Raw genomic sequence first — 19,432 nt, forward strand, 5'->3', positions numbered from 1 at the left:
TGTTTTCCCACAGATGGCGGTCGACAAATGTTTTTCATGGTGAAGAAGAGTTGTACATGTGAATTGTTATGGTGGTGGCAGTTGGGCGTATTTGTTTTTTCACATTCACTGTGCAGGTTTTGCACACTAACTGCTAAAGAAAATAAATCTGGAGAGGAATAGGGTGGCTATTGGGGAGGAGGAGGCCACAGTACAGGGTGGGCCATTCATATGGATACACCTTAATTTGGCTATTTATATGGTTACATAATTTTATGTGAATGGTGAAATTAACAAACAAAACCACCACTATTGGTCTGACACTAACCCACATTGGATAGATCACTCCAAGACTGTTGGAACAAAAAAATTGATGGTATGATGTTGTATATGGGGTGTATACATAGATCAGGTGTATCCATATAAATGGCCCGCCCTGTAGTATTCTTTAGTTTTGCAATGTGTAATATTTTATATCTTCCATTGTATGTGTAAATGCATGTATGCTGTTTTCTCTTTTTCTGTGTTGTCTCTCTTCTGTTTTCTTACTGATGGCGGCCGGTCGACAAGTATTTTTCATGTTGAAGAGGAGTTTGGCATTGGGTTTGTTATAACATGTATTTGTTGTTTCTCCTTGCAACTTTCTTACTCTTTTTGTCTGACTTTTTTTCTCTTTTTCAGTATGATATGTATGCATATATAAACAATCTTTTTTTACAGGTCACTTTGTGTGCATTTCATGGGTAGTATTTTATATCTGTTATTGAATGTGGTAATGCATGTAAATTGGTATCTCTTTTTTTGTGTTGTCACTCTTCTGTTTTCTTACAGATAGCGGTCGACAAGTGTTTTTCATAGTGAAGAAGAGTTGTGCATGTGAATTGTTATGGCGGTGGCAGTTGGGCGTATTTGTTTCTTCACATTCACTGTGCAGATTTTGCACACTAACTGTTAAAGAAAATAAATCTGGAGAGGAATAGGGTGGCTATTGGGGAGGAGGAGGCCACAGTACAGGATGGGCCATTCATATGGATACACCTTAATTTGGCTATTTATATGGTTACATAATTTTATGTGAATGGTGAAATTAACAAACAAAACCATCACTATTGGTCTGACACTAACCCACATTGGATAGATCCCTCCAAGACTGTTGGAACAAAAAAATTGATGGTATGATGTTGTATATGGGGTGTATACATAGATCAGGTGTATCCATATAAATGGCCCACCCTGTAGTATCCTTTGGTTTTACAAATGTGTAATATTTTATATCTTTCATTGTGTGCGTAAATGCATGTATGTTGTTTTCTCTTTTTCTGTGTTGTCTCTCTTCTGTTTTCTTACAGATGGCGGGCGACAAATGTTTTTCATGGTGAAGAAGAGTTGTGCATGTGAATTGTTATGGCGGTGGCAGTTGGGCGTATTTGTTTTTTCACATTCACTGTGCAGGTTTTGCACACTAACTGCTAAAGAAAATAAATCTGGAGAGGAATAGGGTGGCTATTGGGGAGGAGGAGGCCACAGTACAGGGTGGGCCATTCATATGGATACACCTTAATTTGGCTATTTATATGGTTACATAAGTTTATGTGAATGGTGAAATTAACAAACAAAACCACCACTATTGGTCTGACACTAACCCACATTGGATAGATCACTCCAAGACTGTTGGAACAAAAAAAATTGATGGTATGATGTTGTATATGGGGTGTATACATAGATCAGGTGTATCCATATAAATGGCCCACCCTGTAGTATTCTTTAGTTTTGCAATGTGTAATATTTTATATCTTCCATTGTATGTGTAAATGCATGTATGCTGTTTTCTCTTTTTCTGTGTTGTCTCTCCTCTGTTTTCTTACAGATGGCGGCCGGTCGACAAGTATTTTTCATGTTGAAGAGGAGTTTGGCATTGGGTTTGTTATAACATGTATTTGTTCTTTCTCCTTGCAACTTTCTTACTCTTTTTGTCTGACTTTTTTTCTCTTTTTCAGTATGATATGAACGCATATATAAACAATCTTTTTTTACAGGTCACTTTGTGTGCATTTCATGGGTTGTATTTTATATCTGTTATTGAATGTGGTAATGCATGTAAATTGGTATCTCTTTTTTTGTGTTGTCTCTCTTCTGTTTTCCCACAGATGGCGGTCGACAAATGTTTTTCATGGTGAAGAAGAGTTGTGCATGTGAATTGTTATGGCGGTGGCAGTTGGGCGTATTTGTTTTTTCACATTCACTGTGCAGGTTTTGCACACTAACTGCTAAAGAAAATAAATCTGGAGAGGAATAGGGTGGCTATTGGGGAGGAGGAGGCCACAGTACAGGGTCGGCCATTCATATGGATACACCTTAATTTGGCTATTTATATGGTTACATAAGTTTATGTGAATGGTGAAATTAACAAACAAAACCACCACTATTGGTCTGACACTAACCCACATTGGATAGATCACTCCAAGACTGTTGGAACAAAAAAATTGATGGTATGATGTTGTATATGGGGTGTATACATAGATCAGGTGTATCCATATAAATGGCCCACCCTGTAGTATTCTTTAGTTTTGCAATGTGTAATATTTTATATCTTCCATTGTATGTGTAAATGCATGTATGCTGTTTTCTCTTTTTCTGTGTTGTCTCTCTTCTGTTTTCTTACAGATGGCGGCCGGTCGACAAGTATTTTTCATGTTGAAGAGGAGTTTGGCATTGGGTTTGTTATAACATGTATTTGTTCTTTCTCCTTGCAACTTTCTTACTCTTTTTGTCTGACTTTTTTTCTCTTTTTCAGTATGATATGTATGCATATATAAACAATCTTTTTTTACAGGTCACTTTGTGTGCATTTCATGGGTAGTTTTTTTTATCTGTTATTGAATGTGGTAATGCATGTAAATTGGTATCTCTTTTTTTGTGTTGTCTCTCTTCTGTTTTCCCACAGATGGCGGTCGACAAATGTTTTTCATGGTGAAGAAGAGTTGTACATGTGAATTGTTATGGTGGTGGCAGTTGGGCGTATTTGTTTTTTCACATTCACTGTGCAGGTTTTGCACACTAACTGCTAAAGAAAATAAATCTGGAGAGGAATAGGGTGGCTATTGGGGAGGAGGAGGCCACAGTACAGGGTGGGCCATTCATATGGATACACCTTAATTTGGCTATTTATATGGTTACATAATTTTATGTGAATGGTGAAATTAACAAACAAAACCACCACTATTGGTCTGACACTAACCCACATTGGATAGATCACTCCAAGACTGTTGGAACAAAAAAATTGATGGTATGATGTTGTATATGGGGTGTATACATAGATCAGGTGTATCCATATAAATGGCCCGCCCTGTAGTATTCTTTAGTTTTGCAATGTGTAATATTTTATATCTTCCATTGTATGTGTAAATGCATGTATGCTGTTTTCTCTTTTTCTGTGTTGTCTCTCTTCTGTTTTCTTACAGATGGCGGCCGGTCGACAAGTATTTTTCATGTTGAAGAGGAGTTTGGCATTGGGTTTGTTATAACATGTATTTGTTGTTTCTCCTTGCAACTTTCTTACTCTTTTTGTCTGACTTTTTTTCTCTTTTTCAGTATGATATGTATGCATATATAAACAATCTTTTTTTACAGGTCACTTTGTGTGCATTTCATGGGTAGTATTTTATATCTGTTATTGAATGTGGTAATGCATGTAAATTGGTATCTCTTTTTTTGTGTTGTCACTCTTCTGTTTTCTTACAGATAGCGGTCGACAAGTGTTTTCATAGTGAAGAAGAGTTGTGCATGTGAATTGTTATGGCGGTGGCAGTTGGGCGTATTTGTTTCTTCACATTCACTGTGCAGATTTTGCACACTAACTGTTAAAGAAAATAAATCTGGAGAGGAATAGGGTGGCTATTGGGGAGGAGGAGGCCACAGTACAGGATGGGCCATTCATATGGATACACCTTAATTTGGCTATTTATATGGTTACATAATTTTATGTGAATGGTGAAATTAACAAACAAAACCACCACTATTGGTCTGACACTAACCCACATTGGATAGATCCCTCCAAGACTGTTGGAACAAAAAAATTGATGGTATGATGTTGTATATGGGGTGTATACATAGATCAGGTGTATCCATATAAATGGCCCACCCTGTAGTATCCTTTGGTTTTACAAATGTGTAATATTTTATATCTTTCATTGTGTGCGTAAATGCATGTATGTTGTTTTCTCTTTTTCTGTGTTGTCTCTCTTCTGTTTTCTTACAGATGGCGGGCGACAAATGTTTTTCATGGTGAAGAAGAGTTGTGCATGTGAATTGTTATGGCGGTGGCAGTTGGGCGTATTTGTTTTTTCACATTCACTGTGCAGGTTTTGCACACTAACTGCTAAAGAAAATAAATCTGGAGAGGAATAGGGTGGCTATTGGGGAGGAGGAGGCCACAGTACAGGGTGGGCCATTCATATGGATACACCTTAATTTGGCTATTTATATGGTTACATAAGTTTATGTGAATGGTGAAATTAACAAACAAAACCACCACTATTGGTCTGACACTAACCCACATTGGATAGATCACTCCAAGACTGTTGGAACAAAAAAAATTGATGGTATGATGTTGTATATGGGGTGTATACATAGATCAGGTGTATCCATATAAATGGCCCACCCTGTAGTATTCTTTAGTTTTGCAATGTGTAATATTTTATATCTTCCATTGTATGTGTAAATGCATGTATGCTGTTTTCTCTTTTTCTGTGTTGTCTCTCCTCTGTTTTCTTACAGATGGCGGCCGGTCGACAAGTATTTTTCATGTTGAAGAGGAGTTTGGCATTGGGTTTGTTATAACATGTATTTGTTCTTTCTCCTTGCAACTTTCTTACTCTTTTTGTCTGACTTTTTTTCTCTTTTTCAGTATGATATGAACGCATATATAAACAATCTTTTTTTACAGGTCACTTTGTGTGCATTTCATGGGTAGTATTTTATATCTGTTATTGAATGTGGTAATGCATGTAAATTGGTATCTCTTTTTTTGTGTTGTCTCTCTTCTGTTTTCCCACAGATGGCGGTCGACAAATGTTTTTCATGGTGAAGAAGAGTTGTGCATGTGAATTGTTATGGCGGTGGCAGTTGGGCGTATTTGTTTTTTCACATTCACTGTGCAGGTTTTGCACACTAACTGCTAAAGAAAATAAATCTGGAGAGGAATAGGGTGGCTATTGGGGAGGAGGAGGCCACAGTACAGGGTCGGCCATTCATATGGATACACCTTAATTTGGCTATTTATATGGTTACATAAGTTTATGTGAATGGTGAAATTAACAAACAAAACCACCACTATTGGTCTGACACTAACCCACATTGGATAGATCACTCCAAGACTGTTGGAACAAAAAAATTGATGGTATGATGTTGTATATGGGGTGTATACATAGATCAGGTGTATCCATATAAATGGCCCACCCTGTAGTATTCTTTAGTTTTGCAATGTGTAATATTTTATATCTTCCATTGTATGTGTAAATGCATGTATGCTGTTTTCTCTTTTTCTGTGTTGTCTCTCTTCTGTTTTCTTACAGATGGCGGCCGGTCGACAAGTATTTTTCATGTTGAAGAGGAGTTTGGCATTGGGTTTGTTATAACATGTATTTGTTCTTTCTCCTTGCAACTTTCTTACTCTTTTTGTCTGACTTTTTTTCTCTTTTTCAGTATGATATGTATGCATATATAAACAATCTTTTTTTACAGGTCACTTTGTGTGCATTTCATGGGTAGTTTTTTTTATCTGTTATTGAATGTGGTAATGCATGTAAATTGGTATCTCTTTTTTTGTGTTGTCTCTCTTCTGTTTTCCCACAGATGGCGGTCGACAAATGTTTTTCATGGTGAAGAAGAGTTGTACATGTGAATTGTTATGGTGGTGGCAGTTGGGCGTATTTGTTTTTTCACATTCACTGTGCAGGTTTTGCACACTAACTGCTAAAGAAAATAAATCTGGAGAGGAATAGGGTGGCTATTGGGGAGGAGGAGGCCACAGTACAGGGTGGGCCATTCATATGGATACACCTTAATTTGGCTATTTATATGGTTACATAATTTTATGTGAATGGTGAAATTAACAAACAAAACCACCACTATTGGTCTGACACTAACCCACATTGGATAGATCACTCCAAGACTGTTGGAACAAAAAAATTGATGGTATGATGTTGTATATGGGGTGTATACATAGATCAGGTGTATCCATATAAATGGCCCGCCCTGTAGTATTCTTTAGTTTTGCAATGTGTAATATTTTATATCTTCCATTGTATGTGTAAATGCATGTATGCTGTTTTCTCTTTTTCTGTGTTGTCTCTCTTCTGTTTTCTTACAGATGGCGGCCGGTCGACAAGTATTTTTCATGTTGAAGAGGAGTTTGGCATTGGGTTTGTTATAACATGTATTTGTTGTTTCTCCTTGCAACTTTCTTACTCTTTTTGTCTGACTTTTTTTCTCTTTTTCAGTATGATATGTATGCATATATAAACAATCTTTTTTTACAGGTCACTTTGTGTGCATTTCATGGGTAGTATTTTATATCTGTTATTGAATGTGGTAATGCATGTAAATTGGTATCTCTTTTTTTGTGTTGTCACTCTTCTGTTTTCTTACAGATAGCGGTCGACAAGTGTTTTCATAGTGAAGAAGAGTTGTGCATGTGAATTGTTATGGCGGTGGCAGTTGGGCGTATTTGTTTCTTCACATTCACTGTGCAGATTTTGCACACTAACTGTTAAAGAAAATAAATCTGGAGAGGAATAGGGTGGCTATTGGGGAGGAGGAGGCCACAGTACAGGATGGGCCATTCATATGGATACACCTTAATTTGGCTATTTATATGGTTACATAATTTTATGTGAATGGTGAAATTAACAAACAAAACCACCACTATTGGTCTGACACTAACCCACATTGGATAGATCCCTCCAAGACTGTTGGAACAAAAAAATTGATGGTATGATGTTGTATATGGGGTGTATACATAGATCAGGTGTATCCATATAAATGGCCCACCCTGTAGTATCCTTTGGTTTTACAAATGTGTAATATTTTATATCTTTCATTGTGTGCGTAAATGCATGTATGTTGTTTTCTCTTTTTCTGTGTTGTCTCTCTTCTGTTTTCTTACAGATGGCGGGCGACAAATGTTTTTCATGGTGAAGAAGAGTTGTGCATGTGAATTGTTATGGCGGTGGCAGTTGGGCGTATTTGTTTTTTCACATTCACTGTGCAGGTTTTGCACACTAACTGCTAAAGAAAATAAATCTGGAGAGGAATAGGGTGGCTATTGGGGAGGAGGAGGCCACAGTACAGGGTGGGCCATTCATATGGATACACCTTAATTTGGCTATTTATATGGTTACATAAGTTTATGTGAATGGTGAAATTAACAAACAAAACCACCACTATTGGTCTGACACTAACCCACATTGGATAGATCACTCCAAGACTGTTGGAACAAAAAAAATTGATGGTATGATGTTGTATATGGGGTGTATACATAGATCAGGTGTATCCATATAAATGGCCCACCCTGTAGTATTCTTTAGTTTTGCAATGTGTAATATTTTATATCTTCCATTGTATGTGTAAATGCATGTATGCTGTTTTCTCTTTTTCTGTGTTGTCTCTCCTCTGTTTTCTTACAGATGGCGGCCGGTCGACAAGTATTTTTCATGTTGAAGAGGAGTTTGGCATTGGGTTTGTTATAACATGTATTTGTTCTTTCTCCTTGCAACTTTCTTACTCTTTTTGTCTGACTTTTTTTCTCTTTTTCAGTATGATATGAACGCATATATAAACAATCTTTTTTTACAGGTCACTTTGTGTGCATTTCATGGGTAGTATTTTATATCTGTTATTGAATGTGGTAATGCATGTAAATTGGTATCTCTTTTTTTGTGTTGTCTCTCTTCTGTTTTCCCACAGATGGCGGTCGACAAATGTTTTTCATGGTGAAGAAGAGTTGTGCATGTGAATTGTTATGGCGGTGGCAGTTGGGCGTATTTGTTTTTTCACATTCACTGTGCAGGTTTTGCACACTAACTGCTAAAGAAAATAAATCTGGAGAGGAATAGGGTGGCTATTGGGGAGGAGGAGGCCACAGTACAGGGTCGGCCATTCATATGGATACACCTTAATTTGGCTATTTATATGGTTACATAAGTTTATGTGAATGGTGAAATTAACAAACAAAACCACCACTATTGGTCTGACACTAACCCACATTGGATAGATCACTCCAAGACTGTTGGAACAAAAAAATTGATGGTATGATGTTGTATATGGGGTGTATACATAGATCAGGTGTATCCATATAAATGGCCCACCCTGTAGTATTCTTTAGTTTTGCAATGTGTAATATTTTATATCTTCCATTGTATGTGTAAATGCATGTATGCTGTTTTCTCTTTTTCTGTGTTGTCTCTCTTCTGTTTTCTTACAGATGGCGGCCGGTCGACAAGTATTTTTCATGTTGAAGAGGAGTTTGGCATTGGGTTTGTTATAACATGTATTTGTTCTTTCTCCTTGCAACTTTCTTACTCTTTTTGTCTGACTTTTTTTCTCTTTTTCAGTATGATATGTATGCATATATAAACAATCTTTTTTTACAGGTCACTTTGTGTGCATTTCATGGGTAGTTTTTTTTATCTGTTATTGAATGTGGTAATGCATGTAAATTGGTATCTCTTTTTTTGTGTTGTCTCTCTTCTGTTTTCCCACAGATGGCGGTCGACAAATGTTTTTCATGGTGAAGAAGAGTTGTACATGTGAATTGTTATGGTGGTGGCAGTTGGGCGTATTTGTTTTTTCACATTCACTGTGCAGGTTTTGCACACTAACTGCTAAAGAAAATAAATCTGGAGAGGAATAGGGTGGCTATTGGGGAGGAGGAGGCCACAGTACAGGGTGGGCCATTCATATGGATACACCTTAATTTGGCTATTTATATGGTTACATAATTTTATGTGAATGGTGAAATTAACAAACAAAACCACCACTATTGGTCTGACACTAACCCACATTGGATAGATCACTCCAAGACTGTTGGAACAAAAAAATTGATGGTATGATGTTGTATATGGGGTGTATACATAGATCAGGTGTATCCATATAAATGGCCCGCCCTGTAGTATTCTTTAGTTTTGCAATGTGTAATATTTTATATCTTCCATTGTATGTGTAAATGCATGTATGCTGTTTTCTCTTTTTCTGTGTTGTCTCTCTTCTGTTTTCTTACAGATGGCGGCCGGTCGACAAGTATTTTTCATGTTGAAGAGGAGTTTGGCATTGGGTTTGTTATAACATGTATTTGTTGTTTCTCCTTGCAACTTTCTTACTCTTTTTGTCTGACTTTTTTTCTCTTTTTCAGTATGATATGTATGCATATATAAACAATCTTTTTTTACAGGTCACTTTGTGTGCATTTCATGGGTAGTATTTTATATCTGTTATTGAATGTGGTAATGCATGTAAATTGGTATCTCTTTTTTTGTGTTGTCACTCTTCTGTTTTCTTACAGATAGCGGTCGACAAGTGTTTTTCATAGTGAAGAAGAGTTGTGCATGTGAATTGTTATGGCGGTGGCAGTTGGGCGTATTTGTTTCTTCACATTCACTGTGCAGATTTTGCACACTAACTGTTAAAGAAAATAAATCTGGAGAGGAATAGGGTGGCTATTGGGGAGGAGGAGGCCACAGTACAGGATGGGCCATTCATATGGATACACCTTAATTTGGCTATTTATATGGTTACATAATTTTATGTGAATGGTGAAATTAACAAACAAAACCACCACTATTGGTCTGACACTAACCCACATTGGATAGATCCCTCCAAGACTGTTGGAACAAAAAAATTGATGGTATGATGTTGTATATGGGGTGTATACATAGATCAGGTGTATCCATATAAATGGCCCACCCTGTAGTATCCTTTGGTTTTACAAATGTGTAATATTTTATATCTTTCATTGTGTGCGTAAATGCATGTATGTTGTTTTCTCTTTTTCTGTGTTGTCTCTCTTCTGTTTTCTTACAGATGGCGGCCGGTCGACAAGTATTTTTCATGTTGAAGAGGAGTTTGGCATTGGGTTTGTTATAACATGTATTTGTTCTTTCTCCTTGCAACTTTCTTACTCTTTTTGTCTGACTTTTTTTCTCTTTTTCAGTATGATATGAACGCATATATAAACAATCTTTTTTTACAGGTCACTTTGTGTGCATTTCATGGGTAGTATTTTATATCTGTTATTGAATGTGGTAATGCATGTAAATTGGTATCTCTTTTTTTGTGTTGTCTCTCTTCTGTTTTCCCACAGATGGCGGTCGACAAATGTTTTTCATGGTGAAGAAGAGTTGTGCATGTGAATTGTTATGGCGGTGGCAGTTGGGCGTATTTGTTTCTTCACATTCACTGTGCAGATTTTGCACACTAACTGTTAAAGAAAATAAATCTGGAGAGGAATAGGGTGGCTATTGGGGAGGAGGAGGCCACAGTACAGGATGGGCCATTCATATGGATACACCTTAATTTGGCTATTTATATGGTTACATAATTTTATGTGAATGGTGAAATTAACAAACAAAACCACCACTATTGGTCTGACACTAACCCACATTGGATAGATCCCTCCAAGACTGTTGGAACAAAAAAATTGATGGTATGATGTTGTATATGGGGTGTATACATAGATCAGGTGTATCCATATAAATGGCCCACCCTGTAGTATCCTTTGGTTTTACAAATGTGTAATATTTTATATCTTTCATTGTGTGCGTAAATGCATGTATGTTGTTTTCTCTTTTTCTGTGTTGTCTCTCTTCTGTTTTCTTACAGATGGCGGGCGACAAATGTTTTTCATGGTGAAGAAGAGTTGTGCATGTGAATTGTTATGGCGGTGGCAGTTGGGCGTATTTGTTTTTTCACATTCACTGTGCAGGTTTTGCACACTAACTGCTAAAGAAAATAAATCTGGAGAGGAATAGGGTGGCTATTGGGGAGGAGGAGGCCACAGTACAGGGTGGGCCATTCATATGGATACACCTTAATTTGGCTATTTATATGGTTACATAAGTTTATGTGAATGGTGAAATTAACAAACAAAACCACCACTATTGGTCTGACACTAACCCACATTGGATAGATCACTCCAAGACTGTTGGAACAAAAAAATTGATGGTATGATGTTGTATATGGGGTGTATACATAGATCAGGTGTATCCATATAAATGGCCCACCCTGTAGTATTCTTTAGTTTTGCAATGTGTAATATTTTATATCTTCCATTGTATGTGTAAATGCATGTATGCTGTTTTCTCTTTTTCTGTGTTGTCTCTCCTCTGTTTTCTTACAGATGGCGGCCGGTCGACAAGTATTTTTCATGTTGAAGAGGAGTTTGGCATTGGGTTTGTTATAACATGTATTTGTTCTTTCTCCTTGCAACTTTCTTACTCTTTTTGTCTGACTTTTTTTCTCTTTTTCAGTATGATATGAACGCATATATAAACAATCTTTTTTTACAGGTCACTTTGTGTGCATTTCATGGGTAGTATTTTATATCTGTTATTGAATGTGGTAATGCATGTAAATTGGTATCTCTTTTTTTGTGTTGTCTCTCTTCTGTTTTCCCACAGATGGCGGTCGACAAATGTTTTTCATGGTGAAGAAGAGTTGTGCATGTGAATTGTTATGGCGGTGGCAGTTGGGCGTATTTGTTTTTTCACATTCACTGTGCAGGTTTTGCACACTAACTGCTAAAGAAAATAAATCTGGAGAGGAATAGGGTGGCTATTGGGGAGGAGGAGGCCACAGTACAGGGTCGGCCATTCATATGGATACACCTTAATTTGGCTATTTATATGGTTACATAAGTTTATGTGAATGGTGAAATTAACAAACAAAACCACCACTATTGGTCTGACACTAACCCACATTGGATAGATCACTCCAAGACTGTTGGAACAAAAAAATTGATGGTATGATGTTGTATATGGGGTGTATACATAGATCAGGTGTATCCATATAAATGGCCCACCCTGTAGTATTCTTTAGTTTTGCAATGTGTAATATTTTATATCTTCCATTGTATGTGTAAATGCATGTATGCTGTTTTCTCTTTTTCTGTGTTGTCTCTCTTCTGTTTTCTTACAGATGGCGGCCGGTCAACAAGTATTTTTCATGTTGAAGAGGAGTTTGGCATTGGGTTTGTTATAACATGTATTTGTTCTTTCTCCTTGCAACTTTCTTACTCTTTTTGTCTGACTTTTTTTCTCTTTTTCAGTATGATATGTATGCATATATAAACAATCTTTTTTTACAGGTCACTTTGTGTGCATTTCATGGGTAGTATTTTATATCTGTTATTGAATGTGGTAATGCATGTAAATTGGTATCTCTTTTTTTGTGTTGTCACTCTTCTGTTTTCTTACAGATAGCGGTCGACAAGTGTTTTTCATAGTGAAGAAGAGTTGTGCATGTGAATTGTTATGGCGGTGGCAGTTGGGCGTATTTGTTTCTTCACATTCACTGTGCAGATTTTGCACACTAACTGTTAAAGAAAATAAATCTGGAGAGGAATAGGGTGGCTATTGGGGAGGAGGAGGCCACAGTACAGGGTGGGCCATTCATATGGATACACCTTAATTTGGCTATTTATATGGTTACATAATTTTATGTGAATGGTGAAATTAACAAACAAAACCACCACTATTGGTCTGACACTAACCCACATTGGATAGATCCCTCCAAGACTGTTGGAACAAAAAAATTGATGGTATGATGTTGTATATGGGGTGTATACATAGATCAGGTGTATCCATATAAATGGCCCACCCTGTAGTATCCTTTGGTTTTACAAATGTGTAATATTTTATATCTTTCATTGTGTGCGTAAATGCATGTATGTTGTTTTCTCTTTTTCTGTGTTGTCTCTCTTCTGTTTTCTTACAGATGGCGGTTGACAAATGTTTTTCATGGTGAAGAAGAGTTGTGCATGTGAATTGTTATGGTGGTGGCAGTTGGGCGTATTTGTTTTTTCACATTCACTGTGCAGGTTTTGCACACTAACTGCTAAAGAAAATAAATCTGGAGAGGAATAGGGTGGCTATTGGGGAGGAGGAGGCCACAGTACAGGGTGGGCCTTTCATATGGATACACCTTAATTTGGCTATTTATATGGTTACATAAGTTTATGTGAATGGTGAAATTAACAAACAAAACCACCACTATTGGTCTGACACTAACCCACATTGGATAGATCACTCCAAGACTGTTGGAACAAAAAAATTGATGGTATGATGTTGTATATGGGGTGTATACATAGATCAGGTGTATCCATATAAATGGCCCACCCTGTAGTATTCTTTAGTTTTGCAATGTGTAATATTTTATATCTTCCATTGTATGTGTAAATGCATGTATGCTGTTTTCTCTTTTTCTGTGTTGTCTCTCTTCTGTTTTCTTACAGATGGCGGCCGGTCGACAAGTATTTTTCATGTTGAAAAGGAGTTTGGCATTGGGTTTGTTATAACATGTATTTGTTCTTTCTCCTTGCAACTTTCTTACTCTTTTTGTCTGACTTTTTTTCTCTTTTTCAGTATGATATGTATGCATATATAAACAATCTTTTTTTACAGGTCACTTTGTGTGCATTTCATGGGTAGTATTTTATATCTGTTATTGAATGTGGTAATGCATGTAAATTGGTATCTCTTTTTTTGTGTTGTCTCTCTTCTGTATTCCCACAGATGGCGGTCGACAAATGTTTTTCATGGTGAAGAAGAGTTGTGCATGTGAATTGTTATGGCGGTGGCAGTTGGGCGTATTTGTTTTTTCACATTCACTGTGCAGGTTTTGCACACTAACTGCTAAAGAAAATAAATCTGGAGAGGAATAGGGTGGCTATTAGGGAGGAGGAGGCCACAGTACAGGGTGGGCCATTCATATGGATACACCTTAATTTGGCTATTTATATGGTTACATAAGTTTATGTGAATGGTGAAATTAACAAACAAAACCACCACTATTGGTCTGACACTAACCCACATTGGATAGATCACTCCAAGACTGTTGGAACAAAAAAATTGATGGTATGATGTTGTATATGGGGTGTATACATAGATCAGGTGTATCCATATAAATGGCCCACCCTGTAGTATCCTTTAGTTTTACAAATGTGTAATATTTTATATCTTTCATTGTATGCGTAAATGCATGTATGTTGTTTTCTCTTTTTCTGTGTTGTCTCTCTTCTGTTTTCTTACAGATGGCGGTCGACAAATGTTTTTCATGGTGAAGAAGAGTTGTGCATGTGAATTGTTATGGCGGTGGCAGTTGGGCGTATTTGTTTTTTCACATTCACTGTGCAGGTTTTGCACACTAACTGCTAAAGAAAATAAATCTGGAGAGGAATAGGGTGGCTATTGGGGAGGAGGAGGCCAGAGTACAGGGTGGGCCATTCATATGGATACACCTTAATTTGGCTATTTATATGGTTACATAAGTTTATGTGAATGGTGAAATTAACAAACAAAACCACCACTATTGGTCTGACACTAACCCACATTGGATAGATCACTCCAAGACTGTTGGAACAAAAAAATTGATGGTATGATGTTGTATATGGGGTGTATACATAGATCAGGTGTATCCATATAAATGGCCCACCCTGTAGTATTCTTTAGTTTTGCAATGTGTAATATTTTATATCTTCCATTGTATGTGTAAATGCATGTATGCTGTTTTCTCTTTTTCTGTGTTGTCTCTCTTCTGTTTTCTTACAGATGGCGGCCGGTCGACAAGTATTTTTCATGTTGAAGAGGAGTTTGGCATTGGGTTTGTTATAACATGTATTTGTTCTTTCTCCTTGCAACTTTCTTACTCTTTTTGTCTGACTTTTTTTCTCTTTTTCAGTATGATATGTATGCATATATAAACAATCTTTTTTTACAGGTCACTTTGTGTGCATTTCATGGGTAGTATTTTATATCTGTTATTGAATGTGGTAATGCATGTAAATTGGTATCTCTTTTTTTGTGTTGTCTCTCTTCTGTTTTCCCACAGATGGCGGTCGACAAATGTTTTTCATGGTGAAGAAGAGTTGTGCATGTGAATTGTTATGGCGGTGGCAGTTGGGCGTATTTGTTTTTTCACATTCACAGTGCAGGTTTTGCACACTAACTGCTAAAGAAAATAAATCTGGAGAGGAATAGGGTGGCTATTGGGGAGGAGGAGGCCACAGTACAGGGTCGGCCATTCATATGGATACACCTTAATTTGGCTATTTATATGGTTACATAAGTTTATGTGAATGGTGAAATTAACAAACAAAACCACCACTATTGGTCTGACACTAACCCACATTGGATAGATCACTCCAAGACTGTTGGAACAAAAAAATTGATGGTATAATGTTGTATATGGGGTGTATACATAGATCAGGTGTATCCATATAAATGGCCCACCCTGTAGTATTCTTTAGTTTTGCAATGTGTAATATTTTATATCTTCCATTGTATGTGTAAATGCATGTATGCTGTTTTCTCTTTTTCTGTGTTGTCTTTCTTCTGTTTTCTTACAGATGGCGGCCGGTCGACAAGTATTTTTCATGTTGAAGAGGAGTTTGGCATTGGGTTTGTTATAACATGTATTTGTTCTTTCTCCTTGCAACTTTCTTACTCTTTTTGTCTGACTTTTTTTCTCTTTTTCAGTATGATATGTATGCATATATAAACAATCTTTTTTTACAGGTCACTTTGTGTGCATTTCATGGGTAGTTTTTTTTATCTGTTATTGAATGTGGTAATGCATGTAAATTGGTATCTCTTTTTTTGTGTTGTCTCTCTTCTGTTTTCCCACAGATGGCGGTCGACAAATGTTTTTCATGGTGAAGAAGAGTTGTACATGTGAATTGTTATGGCGGTGGCAGTTGGGCGTATTTGTTTTTTCACATTCACTGTGCAGGTTTTGCACACTAACTGCTAAAGAAAATAAATCTGGAGAGGAATAGGGTGGCTATTGGGGAGGAGGAGGCCACAGTACAGGGTGGGCCATTCATATGGATACACCTTAATTTGGCTATTTATATGGTTACATAAGTTTATGTGAATGGTGAAATTAACAAACAAAACCACCACTATTGGTCTGACACTAACCCACATTGGATAGATCACTCCAAGACTGTTGGAACAAAAAAAATGATGGTATGATGTTGTATATGGGGTGTATACATAGATCAGGTGTATCCATATAAATGGCCCACCCTGTAGTATTCTTTAGTTTTGCAATGTGTAATATTTTATATCTTCCATTGTATGTGTAAATGCATGTATGCTGTTTTCTCTTTTTCTGTGTTGTCTCTCTTCTGTTTTCTTACAGATGGCGGCCGGTCGACAAGTATTTTTCATGTTAAAGAGGAGTTTGGCATTGGGTTTGTTATAACATGTATTTGTTGTTTCTCCTTGCAACTTTCTTACTCTTTTTGTCTGACTTTTTTTCTCTTTTTCAGTATGATATGTATGCATATATAAACAATCTTTTTTTACAGGTCACTTTGTGTGCATTTCATGGGTAGTATTTTATATCTGTTATTGAATGTGGTAATGCATGTAAATTGGTATCTCTTTTTTTGTGTTGTCACTCTTCTGTTTTCTTACAGATAGCGGTCGACAAGTGTTTTTCATAGTGAAGAAGAGTTGTGCATGTGAATTTTTATGGCGGTGGCAGTTGGGCGTATTTGTTTCTTCACATTCACTGTGCAGATTTTGCACACTAACTGTTAAAGAAAATAAATCTGGAGAGAAATAGGGTGGCTATTGGGGAGGAGGAGGCCACAGTACAGGGTGGGCCATTCATATGGATACACCTTAATTTGGCTATTTATATGGTTACATAATTTTATGTGAATGGTGAAATTAACAAACAAAACCACCACTATTGGTCTGACACTAACCCACATTGGATAGATCCCTCCAAGACTGTCGGAACAAAAAAATTGATGGTATGATGTTGTATATGGGGTGTATACATAGATCAGGTGTATCCATATAAATGGCCCACCCTGTAGTATCCTTTGGTTTTACAAATGTGTAATATTTTATATCTTTCATTGTGTGCGTAAATGCATGTATGTTGTTTTCTCTTTTTCTGTGTTGTCTCTCTTCTGTTTTCTTACAGATGGCGGTCGACAAATGTTTTTCATGGTGAAGAAGAGTTGTGCATGTGAATTGTTATGGCGGTGGCAGTTGGGCGTATTTGTTTTTTCACATTCACAGTGCAGGTTTTGCACACTAACTGCTAAAGAAAATAAATCTGGAGAGGAATAGGGTGGCTATTGGGGAGGAGGAGGCCACAGTACAGGGTCGGCCATTCATATGGATACACCTTAATTTGGCTATTTATATGGTTACATAAGTTTATGTGAATGGTGAAATTAACAAACAAAACCACCACTATTGGTCTGACACTAACCCACATTGGATAGATCACTCCAAGACTGTTGGAACAAAAAAATTGATGGTATAATGTTGTATATGGGGTGTATACATAGATCAGGTGTATCCATATAAATGGCCCACCCTGTAGTATTCTTTAGTTTTGCAATGTGTAATATTTTATATCTTCCATTGTATGTGTAAATGCATGTATGCTGTTTTCTCTTTTTCTGTGTTGTCTTTCTTCTGTTTTCTTACAGATGGCGGCCGGTCGACAAGTATTTTTCATGTTGAAGAGGAGTTTGGCATTGGGTTTGTTATAACATGTATTTGTTCTTTCTCCTTGCAACTTTCTTACTCTTTTTGTCTGACTTTTTTTCTCTTTTTCAGTATGATATGTATGCATATATAAACAATCTTTTTTTACAGGTCACTTTGTGTGCATTTCATGGGTAGTTTTTTTTATCTGTTATTGAATGTGGTAATGCATGTAAATTGGTATCTCTTTTTTTGTGTTGTCTCTCTTCTGTTTTCCCACAGATGGCGGTCGACAAATGTTTTTCATGGTGAAGAAGAGTTGTACATGTGAATTGTTATGGCGGTGGCAGTTGGGCGTATTTGTTTTTTCACATTCACTGTGCAGGTTTTGCACACTAACTGCTAAAGAAAATAAATCTGGAGAGGAATAGGGTGGCTATTGGGGAGGAGGAGGCCACAGTACAGGGTGGGCCATTCATATGGATACACCTTAATTTGGCTATTTATATGGTTACATAAGTTTATGTGAATGGTGAAATTAACAAACAAAACCACCACTATTGGTCTGACACTAACCCACATTGGATAGATCACTCCAAGACTGTTGGAACAAAAAAAATGATGGTATGATGTTGTATATGGGGTGTATACATAGATCAGGTGTATCCATATAAATGGCCCACCCTGTAGTATTCTTTAGTTTTGCAATGTGTAATATTTTATATCTTCCATTGTATGTGTAAATGCATGTATGCTGTTTTCTCTTTTTCTGTGTTGTCTCTCTTCTGTTTTCTTACAGATGGCGGCCGGTCGACAAGTATTTTTCATGTTAAAGAGGAGTTTGGCATTGGGTTTGTTATAACATGTATTTGTTGTTTCTCCTTGCAACTTTCTTACTCTTTTTGTCTGACTTTTTTTCTCTTTTTCAGTATGATATGTATGCATATATAAACAATCTTTTTTTACAGGTCACTTTGTGTGCATTTCATGGGTAGTATTTTATATCTGTTATTGAATGTGGTAATGCATGTAAATTGGTATCTCTTTTTTTGTGTTGTCACTCTTCTGTTTTCTTACAGATGGCGGTCGACAAATGTTTTTCATGGTGAAGAAGAGTTGTGCATGTGAATTGTTATGGCGGTGGCAGTTGGGCGTATTTGTTTTTTCACATTCACAGTGCAGGTTTTGCACACTAACTGCTAAAGAAAATAAATCTGGAGAGGAATAGGGTGGCTATTGGGGAGGAGGAGGCCACAGTACAGGGTCGGCCATTCATATGGATACACCTTAATTTGGCTATTTATATGGTTACATAAGTTTATGTGAATGGTGAAATTAACAAACAAAACCACCACTATTGGTCTGACACTAACCCACATTGGATAGATCACTCCAAGACTGTTGGAACAAAAAAATTGATGGTATAATGTTGTATATGGGGTGTATACATAGATCAGGTGTATCCATATAAATGGCCCACCCTATAGTATTCTTTAGTTTTGCAATGTGTAATATTTTATATCTTCCATTGTATGTGTAAATGCATGTATGCTGTTTTCTCTTTTTCTGTGTTGTCTTTCTTCTGTTTTCTTACAGATGGCGGCCGGTCGACAAGTATTTTTCATGTTGAAGAGGAGTTTGGCATTGGGTTTGTTATAACATGTATTTGTTCTTTCTCCTTGCAACTTTCTTACTCTTTTTGTCTGACTTTTTTTCTCTTTTTCAGT

The sequence above is a fragment of the Hyperolius riggenbachi genome, chromosome 9 (genome assembly GCF_040937935.1).
Source record: "Hyperolius riggenbachi isolate aHypRig1 chromosome 9, aHypRig1.pri, whole genome shotgun sequence".
NCBI classification, from domain to species: Eukaryota; Metazoa; Chordata; class Amphibia; order Anura; family Hyperoliidae; genus Hyperolius; species Hyperolius riggenbachi.